This window comes from Podarcis vaucheri (genome assembly GCF_965113315.1).
Source record: "Podarcis vaucheri genome assembly, chromosome: 15".
NCBI lineage: Eukaryota > Metazoa > Chordata > Lepidosauria > Squamata > Lacertidae > Podarcis > Podarcis vaucheri.
Window position 1 is genome coordinate 42,455,407 of NC_138753.1, and position 13,312 is coordinate 42,468,718.

At 43.4% G+C, this 13,312-nt stretch overlaps 1 protein-coding gene across 2 annotated transcripts in view; it reads left to right on the top strand.

The window, feature by feature from the left end:
* The window catches only part of EBF2 (EBF transcription factor 2), a 263,272-nt gene that overhangs the window by 30,966 nt on the left and 218,994 nt on the right, over positions 1–13,312 (top strand). The window lies entirely within an intron of this gene.

Consider the following 13,312-nt stretch of genomic DNA (forward strand, 5'->3'; position numbering starts at 1 on the left):
GGGCTTGGGGATGAAACAATACAATGGTACCTTGGTTGTTGAACGGCTTGGCTCCCAAACAAATCAGCTCGCAAACGCCTCAAACCTGGAAATAAGTGTTCTGGTTTGCGAACATTTTTTGGAAGCCGAACGTCCGATGTGGCTTCCAGTTGAGTGCAGGAAGCTCCTGCAGCCAATTGGAAGCTGTGCTTTAGTTTTCAAACAGTTCTGGGAGTTGAACGGACTCCCAGAACAGATTAAGTTTGACAACCAAGATACCACTGTATGGATATCCCAATATGGATATGTTCTCTCTTTCCCTGTTTTAAAAACCTTTTGAGGTATGGGTCCATGAGGTATGGGCAAGACCTGCCATTGTGCTACAGGATCCAACAGGACTTCTTTCCTTTCCTTTCCTCTCCTTGCAGCCCCACCTCACTCTCCTCCATGTGATCTTCCAAACCTCTGGAGCAAATTTGGGGAGTATGTAGGGGGCTGCAGGTGGGAAGAGTAAGTCTCACTTGCACAAGTCATTTGAAGAAGCAGAACATCACAGTGTGATGTCAGCTGGTGTCTACAAAAGTTCTCAGATAGTTTTGGATGGAGAAATAGTTTTGGATGGAGAAATCTGTCAATTCCAGGTTGTCCTGGCTTCTCATTTTGATAACCTTAAATTCCCATCACTCCGTTTCTATATCAGTTTGTGATGTTTTCTTTTATGAAAAGTCTGCAGGAATATATATATATATATATATATATATATATATATATGCAGGTTTTGGTGTCTTCGGGTGTCTTCCCGTGTAAGAGTCGGGGTGTCTGTGCGACGTTTCGACGAGGTCTCACTCGTCATCTTCAGGCTGGTGCTTTCGGCTTCTTGTTACTGGAACAGAGCAGAGTCTGGTGTTTGAGTTCCTATAAATACTGTTGAGGGGTGTGGTGTATAGCCTCCAACGTTCTGGGCAAAGAGGAAGTTCCTAGATTAATTCCTCTTTGCCCAGAACGTTGGAGGCTATACACCACACCCCTCAACAGTATTTATAGGAACTCAAACACCAGACTCTGCTCTGTTCCAGTAACAAGAAGCCGAAAGCACCAGCCTGAAGATGACGAGTGAGACCTCGTCGAAACGTCGCACAGACACCCCGACTCTTACACGGGAAGACACCCGAAGACACCAAAACCTGCATTCCTGTACCCGTGAAAATCTACGAAAGCATATATATATATATATATATATATATATGTGCATTTTTATGCACATTTCTCCTAACATTATGCATTTTTTTCTGCGATGTTGTCTATTGTTTTAATTATTATTTTATGTTTTTAAATTATTTGTTTCTTCTTATTATTACTGTTATTCTATTACATAACAAGGGATAAAACACCTTAAAACATATATGCATTTTTGCAATGAATTGTCCATCATATGTCATTCTGTACATTTCCCCCACTAATATATGCATTTTGGGGTCATGTTTTAAAGTTGGAGAATTGCATCACAAAATTCAGAGAGGTGCAAATTTTGAAGGATAGCTTTGTGTTTCAGTTTGCTTATTGGTTTGGGAATTGTGATTAGGGGAAGTGCACATGCATATGCAAATTGAGTCAATTTCCCCCTCACCCCTGCTCACACTTAGAGAATTCTGTCTTCATATACCACCTTTAAACTCTGCTGCCAAAATAAACCAATGTACCTTACTGAAACCCAGCAGCTTTGTTCTTGAAGAATTGATATGGGATTAACACTACCATTAGAGACAAGTTTATAAGATGAGCAAAACTGATACGTTTATTAAGGAAATGATTTGCATGGAGGGGATGCACTGGCTGAGAGAATTAGTTGGGCTAATTAGTTTGTTACTAAAATATGAACAGCAGAAACAAATATATTTATATGTATATGTTTTATGAAGATTGTTGGTAATATTAGAAACATGGGCATAAAGATTAATAAATTGAAGAAAAGTATATAGAACTTACATCATGTATTGATATCCTGCACTTAACCTTTCAGTTTAGAGAGATACTTTTTAACTTGAAGTGTTTAGGGATAGTTTACAGAAACTTAGAGAATTCAGTGAGTTGAAGATAGGATTCTGACACTTTGTTTTCTTCTATTCTGAGCTGCTGACTCCAACAGAATTCATAACAGGAATTTTTAAAAAGCTAATCAAAATAATATAAATATGGGTTGGGTTTGTTTTTTTACAAGTTAAAGGGGTTTGTTTGCAAAGCCTCCCCATCTACTGCCATATTAGGCCTCATCTGCACCATAACGTTAAAGCTGTCTTATGCCACTTTAACAGTCATGGCTTCCCCCAAAGTATCCTGGGAACGGTAGTTTAAGGGTGCTGAGTATTGTTAGGAGATCCCCTATTCCCCCCCATGTGCTACAATTTCCAGAGTGGCTTAACAGTCAATCCCCTTTTCCTGGGGAACTCTGAAAACTGTAGTTTTAAAGTTGCACTGAGCTCTGTGGGAGCTCAGTGAATGATGGGATTTGGGATGCAATGCAACTGTTTATTCCTTTCCCCACTCATTCTCTGACTTTCATGCACCCAGTTTTGCCCTTTACACCAGTTTAACTTCCCCCAGCTTCCCCCAGCAGGGTATTACATCAGCCACTGTATGTAGAAATGCCAGGGGAAAGCATTTATGCTGGCTTTTAGAAGGAAAACTCTGATTCTAAGCCTCTGCTGCCTTCCAGCTATACTCATTCACGAGTAAACCCCAAGGAAAAATCTGTGCCTGCTGCCTTGCAGGACATCTTCAGGAGAAGGAAAGGCTATGTAAACACTACACAAATCCAGAGTCGAGTCTCTATGACAGTCAGATGGCGTCTTGTATGCCTCTTTCCAGCAATTCCTGCATCCACGCTTGGTGCCAAATGTGTATCGCTCTACTTTCCTTGGACCACATCAGCGAGGCTGAGAGGGAAATTTGTCTTCTGGGCAGCCCAGGACCTCTAAATCAGGGGTCAGCAAACTTTTTCAACAGGGGGCCAGTCCACTGACACTCAGACCTTGTGGGGGGCCGGACTATATTTTGGAAAAAATAATAATGAAGAAATTCCTATGCCCCACAAATAACCCAGAGATGCATTTTAAATAAAAGGACACGTTCTACTCATGTGAAAACACGCTGATTCCTGGACTGTCTGTGGGCTGGATTTAGAAGGTGATCCAGCCCCCGGGCCTTAGTTGGCCTACCCATGCTCTAAACACACAGCTCAGGTTTGTGCCCCAGAAAGGTCACTTTGGTGCTGCTAAGGTAGCAAATCCAGCATGGGAGAGTAGTTACAAGTTACCGGTCCCTGTGGTCAGAGCAGGCACTGTGATTCTCCAGTGGTTTGACTTCACCTCCTGAGGTGCACTCCATTGTCTCTTGAACTGAAAAGTGCCAACAAGTCCAGATTAGCCAGGGATGGGGAGAGAGGCCAAATTGCAACCCTGCCAGCACATCAGGATTAGGGCTGCCCATAAGATCTCAAAATCACAAGAAATGTGAGATAAAAGCCTTCAGAAGGTAGAAGATTAAAGAATGCTCTCACCAGTCGTTTATTTCACACAACTAGGGCTAAAAACCTGAATGCACAATGTGAAACTCACCCACCCCCTGCATAAAACCTCAAGCTTAACTAGAAGAATTAAGGGCATGGTGGTGGAATACACCCACCCCTTGCTTTTAAATTAGTGGACACTTCTATTTGAAGGACTGTACAATTTAAGATGAAGAACTGTAAAAATAGAGAGCGGGAGGAGTCTTGAAGTTGTCCATCATCACCAGCATCCCGCCACAGTCCTAGGCAGTATGCTTCTGAATACCAGTTGCTGGAAACCACAGGATGGGAGAGTGCTGTTAAGTGCAGGTCCTGCTTGCGGCTTTTCATAGACATCTGGTTGGCCACTGTGAGAACAGGATGCTGGACTAATGGGCCACTCGCCTGATCCAGCAGGACTTTTCTTAGTTTCTTAGCATCTGGGCAGCCGACTGAACTACCTTCCCCACTATGGCAAGATATATTGCATTTCTATTTAAATTAAAGCATGACTTCCAAATTTGCAGAAAGAAATGTAAATCAGCATAAGGACCTATAGATTAACGGATGCAAATATTATTTGTGCCACCCTCTTGTCTACTTCTTTTTGACGATGCACAAGTAGCCAGCCTGCTGCAAAAATGCCACCTGGCATGAGATCCACCCTGCAGTCTAAAACAGGTTTTAAGGTTCAGTCAGTGCAGAGTTATCTGGGTGTATGGCCCACTGGCTTTAATGGAACTGACTTTTGGGTAGGCATGAATAGCAGAGTGCTGTGTCCTTGCAGTGCAGAAATTCTCTTACTGGCTCATCATGCCTCCTTGCTCACAACACAAATTAAATCCTAAGCATATGAACAGGGTTCATTCATTCATTCTCTTTCTCTCCTGCTGCCTTTCCTTTCAACCCCCAACCCTTTAGTGCTTGTATCACCCGCCCCATCTCCTTTCCCCTCTCTGTTTATTTTGTTTCCAGATAGAGAGTCCTGAAGCTAATTTCTTTCTCAGAATTCTGTTTAGAACTCCAGTTGGTGGTTGTATTTTTGTGTTTTGTATGTGTGTGTTTAAATTTCAAGAGGACTCCACCGAGCTTGTAAATTGTATTGGATCAGTGAGCTCATAATGAGGCTTCCGAGTCCAAACAGTGCACGTCTGTTGGGACTTTATTGTTCATAAAGCGCCTTCCCCAGAGAGTAATAGAGTCATTAGGTGTGTGCTGTGTTTAATATTTGGCCATGACAGGAAGCAATAATTTTTTCTATCTTTACTGTGGCTTTGGAGTTGTTATTTAAACACTTGGCTTATTTGAGTCTCGGTGACTGTGAACCAATTAGGCAAAGAGTAAAATGAGGAGAGTCGCTGCTGTTTCTCATGCAGCAGAGTGCCTCTTTCTGAAATGCATATGCTGCAACTGCCCCAGTAAATGAAAGCCGGCTCCGTGTGTGTGTGTGTGTGTGTGTGTGTGTGTGTGTTTTCCCTGTCCTTGGTGAATTTACTGTCCCTATTTTGTCCCTTTTAATGGATATTGGGCATGCCTTGCTAATTTTCAGCTAGTGTGAGGGTGTTGGAGCTTAGTGGTAGAGGATCTGCTTTGCACACAGAAGAGTCCAAGTCCAGTCCCTGGCAATACTGACTTTCTGATACAGGTTTGGGTCTGTACAAGGCAACTTCCTATCTTCCAATGAGATGCCAAGAGTCTTCTTTCTTCAGGTTTCAAATCCTTTCCCAGGTCTCTCTGGAAGTGAAGCCTCTGAGGTCTAAACTACATGTTGCATTAACTGTTTTGTTTAAAATAGCAGGTTTCAAATGAGCTACACCCCTTCCTTAATCCTGGGGACCCTTGGTTTGGATTAAGACGGGTGAAATGAGAAACCAAAATTGCCCACCCAAGGATGGTGTCATGTTTGTGTGTTAAGGAATGAATGTATTTCCTGAAAAAGCCCCTTAAGAGGCAGATGGGGAGTAGTGATGGCTAAATTCCCTTCACCTTAATTTGGAATTGACCCAGTATTTATGGGATTTCTCAGTAAGCATTTGGAAAAAAGTTTCTTTGGTTTCTATGCTCTCTTTTTCTCTCTGCTTACAATGTCAAGATTTTAGTTTTGCCTTCATTTTTATTATTGTCAAAAGCCCTCCATTTTCCAGTAAGCTTTCAGTTGCTCCCTCAAAATTTCATATATAATTTCATATAAGTTCTTCACATTAATCACTGCTAGAGATGAATTAATTGGTCAGTTTTGGTGTTCTCAGTTTCTTATTTTTTCCAGCCTTATGTTCAATTTATTAATGCCTCAATTTACTTTAACCCCTCTCCCTTTTTAAAAAAAGCCAGCATGGAAATTTGTATGCATTTTTGTGTGTGTGTTTCTCCTCATATATGCATTTTTACACAATTTTACCTAATGTCATTTTGTACTTAATTTTCATTAAATATATATTTTTGTGCACTTGTTTTGTTTACAAAACTGCACCACAAAATTTGGGGAAAGGTGAAGTTCAAAGAGCAGCTGTTTCAATTCACTCTTTGGTTTGGGAAGTACAAACCAGGTACAATTTTCTCCTCCCATCCCTAATTCAAATCTCAGGCTGTGTACACACTATACCTTTAAAGCTTATTCAAAGCACATTATTTTCCTCACAGAATTCTGGGCACTGTAGTTTGTTAATGGTTGCTTGGAATATTAACTCTGTGAGGGGTAAACTAAAGTGCCCAGAATTTGTTGAGGGGGGAAAGTGTACTGTACAGGCATAGTGTGTACACAGTCTTAGAGCTGTGCAAACCACTGGAAAATGGTATTTTTAAAAAGACTCCCGAGAACTGTGCATTTCCTGAGCTACTGAGACAGGAGTTAGATCAGGGATGATCCTGAGCCTTGGAAGAAAAGCTTGGGGACGTTTCCTGATCTGAATGAGCTGCATTTAGGCAGCAGATCTTTTACATGCGTATCTTTGTAGGCCCTTCTGTCTAAGATCAATGACTCTCAATTTGTAACACCTCAGAGCATTATAACTGGACAAATCTATTCTAAACCAGGTAATTATACGGGTGGCGCTGTGGTCTAAACCTCTGAGCCTAGTGCTTGCTGATCAGAAGGTCGGCGGTTCAAATCCCCGCGACGGGGTGAGCTCCCGTTGCTCGGTCCCAGCTCCTGCCCACCTAGCAGTTCAAAAGCACGTCAAGTGCAAGTAGATAAATAGGTACCGCTCCGGCGGGAAGGTAAACGGCATTTCCGTGCGCTGCTCTGGTTCGCCAGAAATGGCTTAGTCATGCTGGCCACATGACCTGGAAAAACTGTCTGCAGACAAACGCCGGTTCCCTCGGCCTGTAAACAAGATGAGCGCCACAACCCCAGAGTCGTCTGCGACTGGACTTAACTGTCAGGGGTCCTTTACTTTTTTTAATTATATATTTTGGCAATGACATTAACCGGGAGTGATATTTTGCCTTTTCAGGTTGCACATGTAATAAAGCTGCTCCGCTTCCAGGCAGGGCGGTGTTGCATGCTGGCCACGGGCTCTCCCCATGCACAGTGGGGGCGTAGCAATGCCCCTGCATTAGAGGGGATTTCTGGCCGGGTCACACACCTAGTTGACCAATTTAGTTGGCCGGGGGGCATGGCTTGCTGCATTTAAACAGCCGCGTGACCAGGAATCACCCTCTTGGTTCCTGCTTTGTGGATCTCCCGCCCTCTTTTCATGTGTTTACTATATTGGCCTTCCTATAGACCTCGGCTGGTAGCCTGTTGAGGGGGCCTGGTAGAATTTTTTCCACTTGGCAAATTGGCACCAGCCACTTGGTTTTCACCTACCTCATTGTAATCGTCACAACTTTGTAAGGTTTAGTGGTTAGGCATTGGTAAAACCTGGTTCCGGGGAGGGGAGGTGTGGCCATCACCTGCCCCTCCATTTTAAGAGTATTCCATTAAAGGGATCTGGGGGTGTGGATCCGGGGGTGTGGATCTCGTCCGAAGCCTGGGCAGGGGATAGGGCAGGCATAGGCAAACTCAGCCCTCCAGTTTTGAGACTACAGTTCCCATCATCCCTGACCACTGGTCCTGTTAGCTAGGGATGATGGGAGTTGTGGTCCCAAAACATCTGGAGGGCTGAGTTTGCCTATGCCTGGGCTAGGGCCATGCCACGACCCCATCGGGGACCCTGGGGGAGCTCTCAGTTGATGTACATTAACAGGGCTCCCCCTACTGGTGGTTGACCCTCACTGGACTCCCTGCATGGTGGGCAGGAGTCAGATATCGTCGGTTCAATTCCAATGCCTAAGCCGATACCGCTCACATTCTGTAATCAATACAGTTGTGGCCTTAATTCGCCCACTAACCTAAAATACTGGTGTCCAAGTGTCTTATTATTCAACAAATGGGGGAGCTTGGGGCCTTGACGCGCAACTATGGATACACCTGAAGGACTGCCTGCCACTGTGTAGAAATGTAAGATCACCTAAGAGGTGGAGTCAGGCTTAGGGGTAAAATGTGACCCTCCAGGCTTTTATGTCATGTGAAAGCCCAAATGTAATGCAGAAATGAACAGTTAGGGAAACTGGGAAAACAGAACAAACCGCCGTGTGGATGTGGCCTTTCTGTTGCTTGAAAGACAGGCACGCCTCCACCTCAGTCGCACAGACTTCCTTTGGGTTCTGCCTTGATCTCTGATGCTCTTCATGAGAAGTTCATATGAGAAAGGAAAGAAATAATTGCTTTGCTCTTCTGGTGCTGTGCTAGAGGTCAGCATTGCAAAGGCACCACTGAGCAGGGCTTTTTTTAGGGAGTACTCAGGGATATGCAGTACCAGCGCCTCTTTTTGTTGTTGTTAAAAAGTGTGGCACTTACTGGAACAACTTCATGTTGGGTACCGGCACCTAGGAAAAAAATTCTTTCTAGAAAAAAAGCACTGCCACAGAGTAAAGTGTGCTTGCGCTAAACAGAAGCAATTTTCATTCATCATTTTAAAGAATATTGCTGTTGGAAGAAAATCAAGTCCCACCCCCCTCTCTCTGTGTGTAAGAGGTGGCATAGGAAGAGTTAATTTCTTGGAGCTCAAAGAGTGGTAAATAAGATTTGGCTAATGCTGTCTAAAGACATCAGGCATGGCTTCAGTGTGTAGGTTTGAAGCAGAGAAGATGTTTAATTATTTTCAGAGGGAGACAATTAAGGAACCCAGATAAAAATGTTAAGTGTTGTTTAAAGTAAGTTTCTTTAAAACGTTCAATTACTTGCATAAAGAGAGCACGTTCAAAAAAGGTTGCTTTCCTTCCAGACTTGTGCAGCAATAGTTGGTGACATATGTTATCTGGGTAAATGGCTAATTTTAATTGGGTGATGGTTTCTAGAAATGATAAAGTAGAAGGTTTAGCGGATAGGCTGCAGTTGACCCTTAAAAGTTTGAGAGAAAGAAGTCTACACATGCTCAGATGTACTTCTCTCTCTCTCTCTCTCTCTCTCTCTCTCTCTCTCTCTCACACACACACACACACACACACACACACACACAATCATTAAGATGACTGGTTAACCAAAAACAAAAATTAAACCGCAACAAAGTTCTGTTGACATAAAAAGTCTTCAGAAACACCTGAACATCAAAAGTGAAGATGCTTGCTGAATGTCTGCTGGACAAGTGCTCCACAGTATTAGGCTGGCCCAGCAACACTCAATGCTTGGCTTCCAGTTGAGGCCAGATGAGCTTCTGCAACACAGAGGGAAGCTCACACTGTCCCTGTGGCTGTTCTCAGTGATTGAGCTTGAATATTTTAAGATAGCAGAGAGCACACCTAATTCTCTCCCTCTCCCTCATGCAACCTTTTGTCCTCACAACAACTTTGTGAGATAAACCGGCCTGAGAGGTAGTGACTAGCATCATGCACTGAGCTTCCTAGCTGAGTGGGATTTGAACCTTGGTCTAGTCCCATGGTTCCCAACATGAGGCACGTGTCCCACAGGGGGGCAATTTGATTTTTAAGGGGCAATTTGAGAATGAGTTGTTAACAGTGAATGACCTTTTAGGCTTCCTCCACATGAATAAGAGTTCACTTTTTGAATGATAAGAGTTATATGTCACAGGGGGTGGGGGCATCAGGATTTTAGAGATGCTTAAGTGGGGCATGGCCAAAAAAAGGTTGGGAACCATTGGTCTAGTCAAACGTTTTAACCATTATACAACACTCTTGTAACATTCTTCCTATTTTAAATGGAAGGACATGGGGCGAGGGAGGCCTTCAGCAAACTGAGGATCTTTGCAAGGCACACACACAGTGTTCAAAACTCCCTATGTGCATTTTGCAACGGGAATTTGATTAGAGCAAGGAGTTTCTGAGCTCTGGGTGCGGTACTGCGCCTAAGATTTCAGATTAAAACTGCAGAGTGTTCTGCCTCCCCACTTCTAGATAATCTCTGAAGACTGGAGAAGAGACCCTCTTAAGAATATTAGAGGGTGGGCAGGGGAAGGACTAGACCATGTGAAAAATAAACATAATATTTTAGCTGCAGTTCATTCATTTTCAGCTTTGTATTCTTGTTATAATAAAGCACGCCTAGACATTCCGTTGTTGCACCCACAACTCAGGTTTAAGGTGCCTTTTAGCCCCTAGCTTTCAGATCTCAGTTTCTAACACTGCACACATGTTTAAAAAGGGAAGAAGAAAACAGGGTGCAGTACTTTGGCATGGATTATCACACCATAGCTACACCCATAGATGGTGTAACTGATAATGTCAGCCTAGGTTTAAACAGCCATCAGAGGGCATGTAAGCGACATAGGTTAGAGGAAATTAACATCTCATTCATCTTTTTTCATCACTTAATCACTCAGCCATTCCTGGGAAGGAAGTGATCACAGCATATGTGTGTGTGATTTTAGTCTATCCATATTATTATAACCTGCAAATTGAGGTGTGTGTGCAAAATAATGTTTCCTTCTCTTTAGTGTATGCTGTGCCCTTCAAACAGTTACAGAAGCAACTCAGGAGGTCCTCTTCTCATTTCCCAGCAGTCTCATATTTTTGAAAGGCTTGCAACTGAATGCATAGAACCAGCCTTACACCTGCATTGATTACCTTGATTATCATGGCTGCTTTTCATAATGAACCACAGACAGGTTATTTCCTGTCCAGGTATCGACCAGATCAAACCTTTTGTAACTTTATCAGGGCTCCTATATTATCTTGTACCTTCAGATCATGTGTGATGGACAGCTGAGCGAGACCAGAGTCCAGTGATGCCTAAGGAGTCCACCAGACGGCTGAAGCCTCTCTCTGATTGGCTACCAACAGCTAGCCAGAGGGGGTGGAGCCAGCATTTTGGGAGGGAAAATAAAAGGAGCTGTTTTTGAGAGAATCCTCAAATATGGAGATTGTTTAAGAGAGCAGAAAGCGTTGCTTCTCTCTGTGTAACATCCACTAGTTTTAGTATATTTATTAATTAGTTAAGTGTGTCCTAAAATAACTTTTTTTCCTGACACAAAGTTTTGCAAACTTTGTTCTGTAAAATAAACCTTTTCTTATTAGTTCACCTTCTGCCTGAGTCTCCAAGTGTTGACGTTTTGCCTCACATAAGACCCACAAGGTAACCCGTGATGTTTATATAGAGTCTGTGGAGGGGGGACGTGGGTGGCGCTGTGGTCTAAACCACTGAGCCTCTTGGGCTTGCTGATCGGAAGGTCAGCGGTTTGAATCCCTGCAACGAGGTGAGCTCCCATTGCTCTGTCCCAGCTCTTGCCAGCCTAGCAGTTCAAAAGCACACCAGTGCAAGTAGACAAGTAGGTACCACTGTGGTAGGAAGGTAAACAGCATTTATGTGCACTCTGGTTTCCGTCACAGTGTTCCGTTGCACCAGAAGCAGTAAAGCCATGCTGGCCACATGACCCAGAAAGCTGTCTGTGGACAAACGCCGGCTCCCTCGGCCTGAAAGTGAGATGAGCACCACAACCCCAGAGTTGCCTTTGACTGGATTTAACTGTCCAGGGGTCCTTTACCTTTTATCTATGGAGGGGGGATGACTCACCATTCCCTTGGACCTCCCTGCAATTTACAAGAAGCCAGGGAAGGCCTGCTTCAAGTCCAGCGGTACAGAGAGGTCAGCCTGCAGGGGTGGTGCTAGGAGCTTTATAAGACTTTGCGTCTAGAAACAGATTTGCCTCTGGAATAATTAAGGTGGTGGGTGGGTTCTCTGCCCCCCCTGTAAGCCCAAGGGTGGGAACCTGTGGACCTTCTGATATGTTTGGATGTCATCATGGGATGTGATATGTTTGGATGCCCATCAGTACCAGCCAGCATGGTCAATGGTCTGAGATGATGGGAGTGATAGCTTAATAACATCCTTCTTAGCTACCCCTGGTGTTAGCAAAGTAAAAATGCTGGTTTTAAAAAGCAGCGAAGGAGTGGAGAATCTGGAGTGTAATATGTCTGTAACTGCCACCCCTTGCAACACCCCTGCAGATCAGTCCATACAGGGAAGATCTTTTCAGTGGCTGTTCAAGTGCTTTGCAACCTTCTTCTGATCCTTTTTGAGATGGGTCCAAAACTCGCCCTCTTGAGATTTCTTTTGGAGATAACCCCCTGCTGTTAGTTATCTGCTGATTTATCATATTTCTGGTTTGCTTATTAATATATATTACATATATGTTTTGGTTTAATTTTCGTGCTTTTCATTTTATCATGCTCAGCTGTGAAAGTTGCTGGAAAGCAGTTTCAAAAATCCCCCAATAAATAATAATAAATCATGTGAGTTTAAGGTCCATGTGATTGGTTTCACTCACATGATTGAAGGTCCTTAGGCCATGGGTGGGAAGTCTGTGCCACTCCCCACCCCCCAGCAAGACGTTGCAAGACTACAATTTCCATCACCCCTAACCATTGGCCTTCCTGGTTGGGGCTAATAGCAGTTGGAGTCCAAAAACATCTTGGGGGTTATAGATTAGGTACCTCTGCTTCTTAGACGTTAGACCAGCACTATGGGATGATGAATCTTTTGGAAAATTGCCTCCCATGGAGCAAACATGACCTGTAAAGTGAACCTATAAAATTGCTTTAAAAAAATATGAATGCTTATGCTGTTCCCTTGTTTTGTTACACACTCTGGATTGCAGGCAGCATGCTCTCCCCCCCCCCACATTAAAATATTCCTGCACCATAAAACACCCAAGGAAGTCGGAGAAGAGCCCTGCTTATTTGGTCCGTCAAAAGCCTTCCATTAAACAAGAAGTCAGGCAAATGTACAATGCAGTGTCAGCATCACTTGTTGACAAGAGTGCCTGGAAAGGATCCTTTGGGACATTTTTGTTTAAGGAGGAGGAGGGAGGGAGGGAAGTCCTTTATCTTTAAGCATTTCCCACTGTCCCTTCAAGACATCTGGTTCTCTCATTTTCTCTCTCTTGACTTCTGTGCTTTCAAAAATATCACTGTCAGATTTTTTTCCTTTTTTTACTATTTAGCCAAGCAACATAACAGAGCGGTGGTCCTGCATGATAACTTGCTTGAGACATGGCTGTCCTTCAGAGGCAGTGACCTTAACCGTTTTGCCAGCTCCAGTTTTGACATGATTTTGTGTTCTTTCATCTCTCCTCTCTCTCTCTCTCTCCAGCCTCCTCCCCTCTGAATTACACTCAACCTTGTTAAGTTAAAGTTCTGTATTACATGCTTGCATCATCAGGTTTAACATATTGGGTGGCATTTTTTACTTGTATGAGAAAATCTGTCTTTTGATTTTTTTAAAAAAACTATTCAAACTCTAGGAATGCCATCATGTCAATTAAAAATCTGGTGTGCTTTTTAAACAAATGAATT